The sequence below is a fragment of the Arvicanthis niloticus genome, chromosome 1, assembly GCF_011762505.2.
Source record: "Arvicanthis niloticus isolate mArvNil1 chromosome 1, mArvNil1.pat.X, whole genome shotgun sequence".
Lineage (NCBI taxonomy): Eukaryota > Metazoa > Chordata > Mammalia > Rodentia > Muridae > Arvicanthis > Arvicanthis niloticus.
This window is the reverse complement of record NC_047658.1, coordinates 9,457,212-9,467,033: the sequence shown is the minus strand read 5'-3', so window position 1 is coordinate 9,467,033 and position 9,822 is coordinate 9,457,212.

Here is a 9,822-nt window from a genome sequence, read left to right as displayed (position 1 = left end):
ATCACCTCCTCCAATGCCTCCACTATCATTATCACCGTCTCCATGGCCACCACATCTTTACACCAGTCCGTCCCTCTGCTGCCCTCAGCCCTTTCAAGCCCTCTCTGCTCCTGTGGTCCCCTTGTGGTCGGAGCTGCCTCCAGCAGAGCCTGCTCAGAGTCACAGCTGTCTGCCTTTAGAGCCAACCTGTTCTTACCACAGCCATCGTGAGCTCTTGGACTCATGTTCCAGTTTCTGTGAACACATCTTTTGATAGGTGCCTGGCACCATATCAGGAATGCCATCAGCGTGACTTGTGTTTTGTCTAAGAGGATTGGTCCAGCATGGCTGCCGTATGAGAAGAAGTCCACATGCCCACGGACACTTTCTGGCAGAGTGTGAGCCACTCTGCTGCTGTGGGCCTTCTGTACCTCTGTATTTACCATGGCTCCGTCCTCTAGCAGACCTGGGCTGAGGTGTGGAGCTCCCAAGGGGCCCCTCCCAGTGCCACGCACCCTCTCCTGCAACCTGTCATACAACCAGGCGCTCCCACCTCACCACATTGGTGGGAGGACACTTGAATCTCAGGCCCCTGCAGAGCTGTCTTTGTCTTTGGCTCCTCTTGCTTGCTGCGCTTTAGGGAAGAGCAGGCCAGATGCTCCACGGTGTCCAGTGTTGGTGGAACTCCTTCTGTCTGTAGCGAGAAGGAACCCTGGCCTCACTGAAGCAAGCACTCAGGGTGCCCAGAGACTCACCTGCTGACTTAAGCCCAAATCATGCAATGGTTCAGACTCCTGAAAAACCATACATAATACCTCCGAGTAAGAAGCCTTCTAGGGAAGTGCAAAGATTGCAGGTCCACAGAACCATGTTCAGGGGTACAAGTAACTGTAAACACCATTGAAACAAAGTCAAATGAGTCAAACTTTTAGATTATGTAGCTGAAAATTCCATATCAGGAACCAGGTATGGTTTGATCAAGGTACTAACTTGGTTTCTCAGCTTTTCTCTTGGTCTGCGGCCTTCTGTAATGTTAGATTTGCTCTCAGGTTGGGAGACCGTGTCTTCCTCTCCCCCAAACCAGAATTTCTTGTTACAATCTTCAAAGAATGTAAACACCCCAGTAATCCTCGTTGAGACCTGGGACTTTTGTCCAGGACCCACAGCGCTGGCTGCTTTCCTCCCCGCAGGGCCCTGCCCACAAGGGTTTCTTTGTTGACTGTTGAAAACCCCTACAGCCCCACCCCTCCCACTCCACCCCCTTCCAGGAAGGGAACCAGCTTCCAGAATTAGTCACGCTGTCTGTATCCCACACAACAACCCCATTGAAGCCAAAGGGCAGCCCTGCAGGGAGCTGGCTATTATTATCCCAGATGCACAGAAGGGGAAACTGAGGACCAGAGTGAGCAGCTGTACCTACAAGATGAGAAAGTGTCAAAGCTGCCTGGCTGTGAGTTCCTTCCCTCTCCACCTTACTTAACCAGACTTCCTGTGTTCTCTCCGAGGTGCCTGGCTTCAGGAAGATGGAGATTTGAGTTATGTGCTGTGGGGTCTGGGGCACAGTAATTCACAAGCCAGGTTCTCAGCTGCCCAAGAAATAATTTCTGAGCTTTGTCAAGCACCTATGCTCCTATGGGGCAGGTGGCAGCTCATGAGATAGCCAAACCCTTCCTCAGCCTCTTCCAGAAGGGAGAGAGACACAATTAAGAGCCAGGTACTAAACTGTGTGCCAGGAAGTGATGTCTTAGGCAGAAACGTGGTTTTAAAGGGCTGGAGAATATGGCTCCATTATGGGGGACCGAGTTCTGTCTTCAGCACTCATATTTAGATAAACAAACTAACAAGGACTGGAGAGATGGCTCAGTGGTTAAGAGCACTGACTGCTCTTCCAAAGGTCCCGAGTTCAATTCCCAGCAACCACATGGTGGCTCACAACCATCTGTGATGGGATCTGATGCCCTCTTTTGGTGTGTCTGAAGAGAGTGACCGTGTACTCATATACATAAAATAAATTAATTAATTTAAAAACTAACAATAACAAAACAAAACGAAGGCATGGAGCTGGAGAGATGGCTTAGTGGTTACGAACACATACTGCTCTTCCAGAGGACCTGGTGCCTGTGTCAAGTGACTCAAAATAGCTGTAATTCCAGGGCCTGATGATCTGAACCCCCCTGCCCCCATGGGCACTTGCATTCACACACACACACACACACACACACACACACACACACACACGTGCCCATAATTAAAACAATAGAATCCAACATGATGGCACATGTCTTTAGCACTTGGAGGCAGAGGCAGGAGGGTGTCTGTGAATCCAGGCCAGCAAGGTCGGCATAGTGAGACTCTGTCAAAAAAAAAAAAAAAAAAAAAAAAAAAAAAAAAAAAAAAGGAAGGAAGGAAGGAAGGAAAGAAAGAAGGAAGAAAGAAGAGAAAAGAAAAAGAAAAACAATAAAAGGGGCTGGAGAAATCGCTCAATGATTAAAAGCACTGACTTCTCTTCCAGAGGACCCAGGTTCAATTCTCAGCACCCACACGGTGGCTCACAGTCATCTCTGACTCTAGCTCTAGAGAATCTCATGCCTTCTTATGGTCTCCATGGGCAGTGTATACACACATGGTGCACATGCATATATGCAAGCAAAATATACACACACATACACGAAGAAAAAATTTCAAGGAAAACTTCAAACAACACTAGCAACAAAATAAAATGGATCTAAAAAAAAAAAAAAAAAAAAAAAAAAAAAAAAAAAAAAAAAAAGCTAGACAAGGTGTTACAGTCTAGGCATCTTTGTTTTCTCTGCCAGTTAAAGAGTTAAAATACACGAAAAATCTCATGCTCCAGAGTCAGCGGTGGAGAGATCTCGAGTGCTGTGAAAGATAGAAAAATTTAAGTTGATCCCCTACACCCTACCCTTAAAGCAGAGACATAAAAAAATCAGTAAGTCAAACACTGTGGCGCCTCAGTTCCAAAAAATTAACTGACCACTCGAACAGATGGCCCTAACTAACAACCCTGAGGCAATGGTGCTATGATGCTATAAGCTTGAGATACGCCTGACCTGCTTTGAACCGGAGCTCATGATAGATATAGAAATCACCAATTATAAAGTGACTCGCCATCCATCTTAGGAGTTGGAGATCAAACACACCAATACCCCCATTCCCTAACTCTACCTGGGTTGTGGACTCTTCTCTTATAAGCTGTAAGAATTTGTTGCTGGGGGCTGATTTCCTCAACACCTGTGTTGGGTAGGAAAGACGCCCTAGCAGGCTAGTTTTTGAGTAAACCTCTTGCTGTTGCATCAAGCCGTGTTTCTCGTGAGTGATTTGGGGTGCGTCTGCAGTTCTCCACGGAGTCGTGAGGTCCCCTCCGTTTGGGCTTTACAGCTGCAGGGTAGCAGAATCAGCAGTTGAAGAAAGGCGTTTATTGTGCGTGAGGAAACACCAACGCAGCAGGAACACAGAGAAAAGGGTCCTCTGCAAAGCCTCTCTTTGAGGCCTGGGGCTTTTTATGTCTGAAGAATCTTCCTCCCTTAAGGCTAATGGGTTTGAAGAAAGCCAGGCTGGCTGATTTGGCTCAGCTGTGTGTAAATTGTCCTGATCTGGCCTTGAACTTGTTGAGCCAGTCCAACCTACTGAAAGGAAAAAGCCCCTGCCAGACCTTTGTTTTAGCGGCCAGCTTTTGTCTCGGGTCTGAAGGAAGTCGAGGAAATCTCTTGGAAGTTCATCATCTTCCTTACCTGGCCCCTCTCCTTATCTGCCTCCCAGGGAGTCTCAGTGAGCACCTGCGATCTGAGCCGGGGAAGAAGAGACAAGAACACCCCTTGGAGGTCACTGGCCAGCCAGTCTAGCCGAATCTGTGAGCTTAAGATACAAAGTTAAGTTTCTGATGAAGACAGCCAGTGCTGACATCTGGCCCGCCCCCTTCCCCCTCCTCCCACACACCCACACACTGTGACTGAGTGGCCTCGCTGGGAAGGTGGCACCAGAGTGGAGTCCAGGAGATGAAAATGAAGGAGGGATAGAATGAGTGGATTGTTGGGAAACACGCTTCCCTGACCCACGTGCAAAGGCCAGGGGACCTGGCTGGGTGGCTGGCCATACATACATAAGGAACAGCGCAGAACACCAGAACAGCCCGATGTACCTGAGTTGAGTTGGTTAGTAGAAATCATGGATCCAGAGGTGACAAAGGGTTTAATGCAGGACTTGTACGTGGTCACACTAAAGTCTCGGCTTTTAGCAGGAAGAAGGTGCGTTTGGGGCAGGCCCATGGGACCTGGCTCAGCAGTACAGTTCTGGCTGTAGTTGAGAAGAGCACTTGGGCTACAGACAGGAGCTGGGTACCAGGCAAAGGCTGTTGTACCACTGGGGTTAGGGGTGAGGTAAGACGCTGGATCTGGGTGACATCCCATTTTTGGTGCTGAAGGCAGGAGACTGCTTCTAGAGCACTCTCCTGGGCATGGCCCCTTCTCTGACTTAGCTGTCTGAGGGATGTCGCTCAGGGCTAAATGGTACCCTGTTGACCTCTGTCATCTCACTGCTTATACGGAAGACCTGGGTCTTACCCTTCCTTCTTACCCTTCCTGGCCTTAACTGACAAGTCACTAAGCCAGTCACAGCTAGCCCCAGAGACATAGTCACTGGGACAATCCTTTGAAAATGCCAAGATAGTCAGCAACAACAGGGTGTGCCTCACTCTGCCTCGATCAGAGCTCAGGATTAGCCTCTGAGGTCAGTACAGGAGGCTTAGTGACTGAAGGTGCTGAGGGGGAGCCCAGGCTGCCAAGAGGCAGCACCAGCCAAGCCCCATGAGCTGCAAGCTCCCTGGCCACATATGTAAGAGGTTAAGTCAGGACAGGGAGAGTTTATAGCCATGGGTCACTGGCTGGAAACTGATCCCTGAGCAGAGTATGAGACTCAGCAGGAGAGCAGGAGAGAACAAAGGCTTTTACCTAGGGGGAAATCAATACATAAGATATTTAATATAGAGACATATACTTAATATATAGATCACACATAAATATGATTTCTTATTCTCAATTAAACTCTGTTTAACTTTTAGGTTATTCTAGTCTTCTTTTAAAATGTATTTACATTATTTAGCATCTCTCTCTCTCTCTCTGTGTGTGTGTGTGTGTGTGTGTGTGTGTGTGTGTCCTGTGGAAATCAGAGGGCAACTTGTAGTAGTTACTTCTTTCTTTTCACCATGTGGGGATTGAACTCTGATCTCCAGGCTTGGCAGCAATCACCTTTTCCCCAGGGAACCATCTCACTAGCCCAGGTTACTCCAGCCTAAATGTCCTATGTTTCCACATAGTGTGTTATAATTCCACATAGTATTGTGATTGTTTTGTGTTAAGGATGGGCCTCTTCTTTCTCCTCTCCCTCCTCCTCCTCTTTCCCCTCTTCTTCCTCCTCCTCTTTTTCTTTCTCCTCCTCCTCCTCTTCTTCCTCCTCTTCTCAAAGACTCTCCTAATGAGGACACTGCCTGTTGGGGCAGCAGCTGCATGACCCTGTGCCTACCTAATAGGAAGGAGTTAAGACATCCAGGCCACACCACTTTAAAAGGCCCCCCTTGTTGCTTAAACAGTGATAATCCCCTCCCAAACTAAAGAAACTTGTGTTTATACCCCCACTCCCTTGGAAGACAGGTTACCCTGGAGTTTGCTGTGTAGACCAGGCTAATCTCAAACTCACAGAGATTCACAGGCCTCTGCCTCCCAAGTGCTGGCATGGTATCCTCAGGTTTCCTAAGTGTTTGCCTTTCTGAACTGTGGTTTTGGGTAATGGCTGGCGTGAGAGGTGTTCATCAGACACCTGGAATTCTATAATTCACCACAGACCGCTTTTCTCTGCTGACATCTAAAAATGGCCAACTGAAGGCTACAGAGAGAAATTTCTGGTTCCCTTCCCCTCCTGGCTCTCTAATTATCCCTAGCCTATAAGTAGGTGGCAGGCTTTGTTTTTTATACCAGAGATTCCCGCCCCCCCCCCCCATGTGCTTCTGTAAAGTCTGCTGTAGTCATCTCTCCTCCCTTGGTCTATCCTGTTTGTTGCCTTTACAGGAAGATTTGATTGTGTGTGTGTGTGTTTATGTATGTGTGTGTTTATATATTTGTGTGGGTGTGCTACAGTGCACCTTGATACCTTGAAATCTGTTCTCATCTTTCCCATGTGAGGACTGGGATTCAAGCTCAGGTCATCAGGCTTGGCAGCAAGCACCTCTACTCACAGAACCATCTTGCCTGACCTATTTGATTTTGAGAGGTGGGGCTGGGCATAGTCTCACTATGTAGCACAGGCTGGTCTTGAACTCTACATCTTTCTGTGTCAACCTCCCCAGGGCTGAGACAATAGCTTGTGCAGACCATGTCCGATGTCAGGCATTTTTGTCAGTTAACTTCCCAAAGCCTCTGGGGGCAGGGAGGAAACCTGTATTATTTCCTTCTTTCTTTGCACTGTGGGAAGACATGTCCTGTTTTCCAGGGCTCCAGTGACATCCTGTGGGGGTATTGGCTGCACAGACATCCCTGAAGAAACACTTGGGGTCAGGAGCCAGCCTGGAGCTAGAACAATGAAAACCAAGGACAGATGGGACCTGGCCACCCTGGGGAGACAAACCTCATTCCAACCGTTGCTTCCAGGCCAAGCTTGGGTCTAGCCCAGGCTTTCCAGGAGAAGCAGGAAAAACAGCTTGATGTGTTGAAATAGCCTAGAACATTACCAAATGTCTTTCTCCATTTTCTGCTGTCCTAACAGACTACCTGAAACTAAATGCTGGGGAGTTCAAGAACGTGTGTCAGCCTCTGATGAGACCTTTCTAGTCTCATTGCCCCATGGCAGAAGATGGAAGGGCATTAAGAGATGCACCCAGGAAGCAGAGGCAGATCTCTGAATTCAAGACCCATCTGGTTTACAGAGTTCCAGGACAGCCAAGGCTACACAATGAAACCCTGTCTCAAAAAAACACAAAAATAAAACAAACAAAAACAAGAGCCAGCCTATTTGTCAGACCTGTGAGATAGAGAGAACTGTAGCCCACAGCCACACAGTAACTCATCCCTCAGGCTCTGAGGCCCTGCCTGCCCCTCAACATCTTACACTGGCAAGCAAATTTCCAACAGGCAAACATGACCAGCCACAGCAGCAACTGCTAGTTATTTATTTATTTGTTTGTTTGTTTGTTTGTTTGTTTTTGTAACAGCTTCTTGGGAAATCTGGAGAGGTCATCATAAAAGATATACTTTTAGAAGCTGGCAAAGTGGCTCAGATGGGAAGGGCGCTCACAGAAACATGAGGACCTGAAGTCTCCTTTCCTTGTGTTCTTAGACTCATTAATAAAGGAATTTTAAGACGGACTTGTTCCGCGCACCTCCCGTGTCCCCCCTCGCCCGTGGAAGAGAAACATGAGAGGCAGAATTCGGGTATCACCACAGCGAGGCTTTACTTGTAACAGCAGAAGTGGAAAACGCGGAAGGGCCAAACACAGGAAGAGGCACAGCTTAAATACACCCTAGAGTGACGTGTTCACTTCTGATTGGCTGTTCACTCATCACCCAATATTATGCCTCAGGATTGGCCAGTGACTTTGGCGGGCCTTCTGCCTTTGCAGCTGCGCAGTTAATTGTTTACTAGTGGAGAGGACACGATGTCCGCGCCATCTTGGAATGGCGAATATATCACCGCTAACTACGGCTTCCTACATCTCTCCCTGTTTAAATTATTAATATGGAACAGCCTTTTGCCTATTAAGTGCAGCACCAATCAAGATTCGAACTCAAGCCCGATCAAGTAAACTCCATCTTGGGGGAATAAGCAATCAAGAGCTTACAGCCCGAAGATTCTCCCTTACCCTACCAGGTGCAATGGAAACAAGTCCTCTGGGTGCAAGGGCTAAGGGGATGTAAAGAGGAATTGACACCTGTCCCTGTGCAATGGAGTATAGCTCCCAGGAGTGCAAGGGCTGTCAACCTACTATTTAGGTACCACAGCTATTTAGGCAAGGGCTGGCTGGACTTAGACCTCTCATCGACCCAGTGTAATGGGCTGAACCCTTGGGGTGCATCGACTGAGGGTCTCAGTCATCGGCTACTTTCTCAGCCTAGATAGTCAAATTTCAGGGGGGAGATCCTTGCTCCAAGGCTGCGAGTGCTTGGGCAATAGCGGCCTTGTCACTTTTTTGCTGGGCTCTGAGCTTACAGACCAACCATCATGAACACCAATCCACAACATAGAGCTGTACCAAACAGGCCTATCCCCACCATTTAAGAAAGAAGGAAAAGGCAGAAGAAATTCAAGAAGTAAAATCGCCAAGGGAAACAGGGTCCATCTGTGCTCCATCAAGGCTCGAAATCCAGATCTGCAATTGTTGCTGCATCTGGTCCAGTTCCCCAGTCCAATTCTCTTTTAAATAAGCAGAAAGATTATGGCTTTGAATAAATGTATCATTCACAAATCTCAGAGGTGTAATACCTAGATGTGGGGTTGCTGACACGCAGCTTATTTGAACCACATCCGTGAGCTGCTCCACATGGGCTTGGAGCAAATTAACTCTCTGATTGACCAACAGGGTGCCTGATATGCATCCACTTTCTGTAAAATGGTCAAAGCCTTAGAGGTCTTTTCTGAAACTTGATTAACAACAGTAGCTGCTGTAACTTTATTAACCAAGGCTAGGTCTAGTGATCCATTCCAGCATTGTGCCAAAAGGCATGTAACATTCTTACAATCCAAGATATCAGAATTATTCTGAAAGTTGGATAACATAAAAAAAAAATGGAGGGTCCACACACACCAACACCGGTTGTGTAGATGCATTCTTAAACACCTTATTAATTTTAATGTTATTCAAATGGCTAGAGATATTAGATCTCTAGCTGAAACATTTTGTACTTCATGAAATATACCATTCAACAAGACAAGGCAGATACACCCTTTTTAAACATTCTAAACAGTGGCTACAACATACAATCTAATTGTGTTGAAGCAGGATAAACTCAAGAAAATACACATATGATTTACTTTAGGACTTGCATCCCTTTGAAAATATCAAACAGAGGTTTAAATCCTCCTATGGTAAGCTTAAGATGAGGTTTTAGCCAAATAATATCTCTTAACAACTTTTAAAAATCACTAAGAGCAAATCAAGATTAAAAGTAAACCATTTTCTTTTTGTATGTACACTCAAGCCAGAAGATGGTGTTAGATTCCCACTACAAATGGTTGTGAGCCACCATGTGGTTGCTGGGAGTTCAGCCTTTATAATTTAAATTAAGTCCAGCCTTTAATGGCTGAGCCATCTCTCTAGCCCCATCTGATTAGGATATAACTGAGGTCTCAAATATTGAAAGACACTGTCTTTGAATACTTTTTTGGAGTAACAAGTACTCTAAAAATTTTTAAAGCTCGTTATATTGGAGCAATGGCTTGTAGAAAAAAACTTCTTTAGAGAAATCCACTAATAAAGTATCACACAATGAATAATACACACCAAAAGATTTAACCTCTTAATTTTTTGTATTAAAGCAACAACAATATTTATATATATAAAATGTAAAACAATTAACCATTTTCTGAAGCAATTATTTTTAACAAATATCGCTTCATGGGCTCTTAAAAATTATGAATAAATTTACTAACTGTAAATCTCTCACCTTTACCAGAAACGTAAAGGGAAGGTATAAAACATCTTTTATATAAGCATTTACTGAAATGGCAGCTGGAGTAGGCAAGTTAGGCTGTATAAATCTTAAATTTGAACTTTATTTTGGATTAATTTAATAACCAATCTTTTTTAGTCCAATGAATATATCAGATAAAAGCCAACCT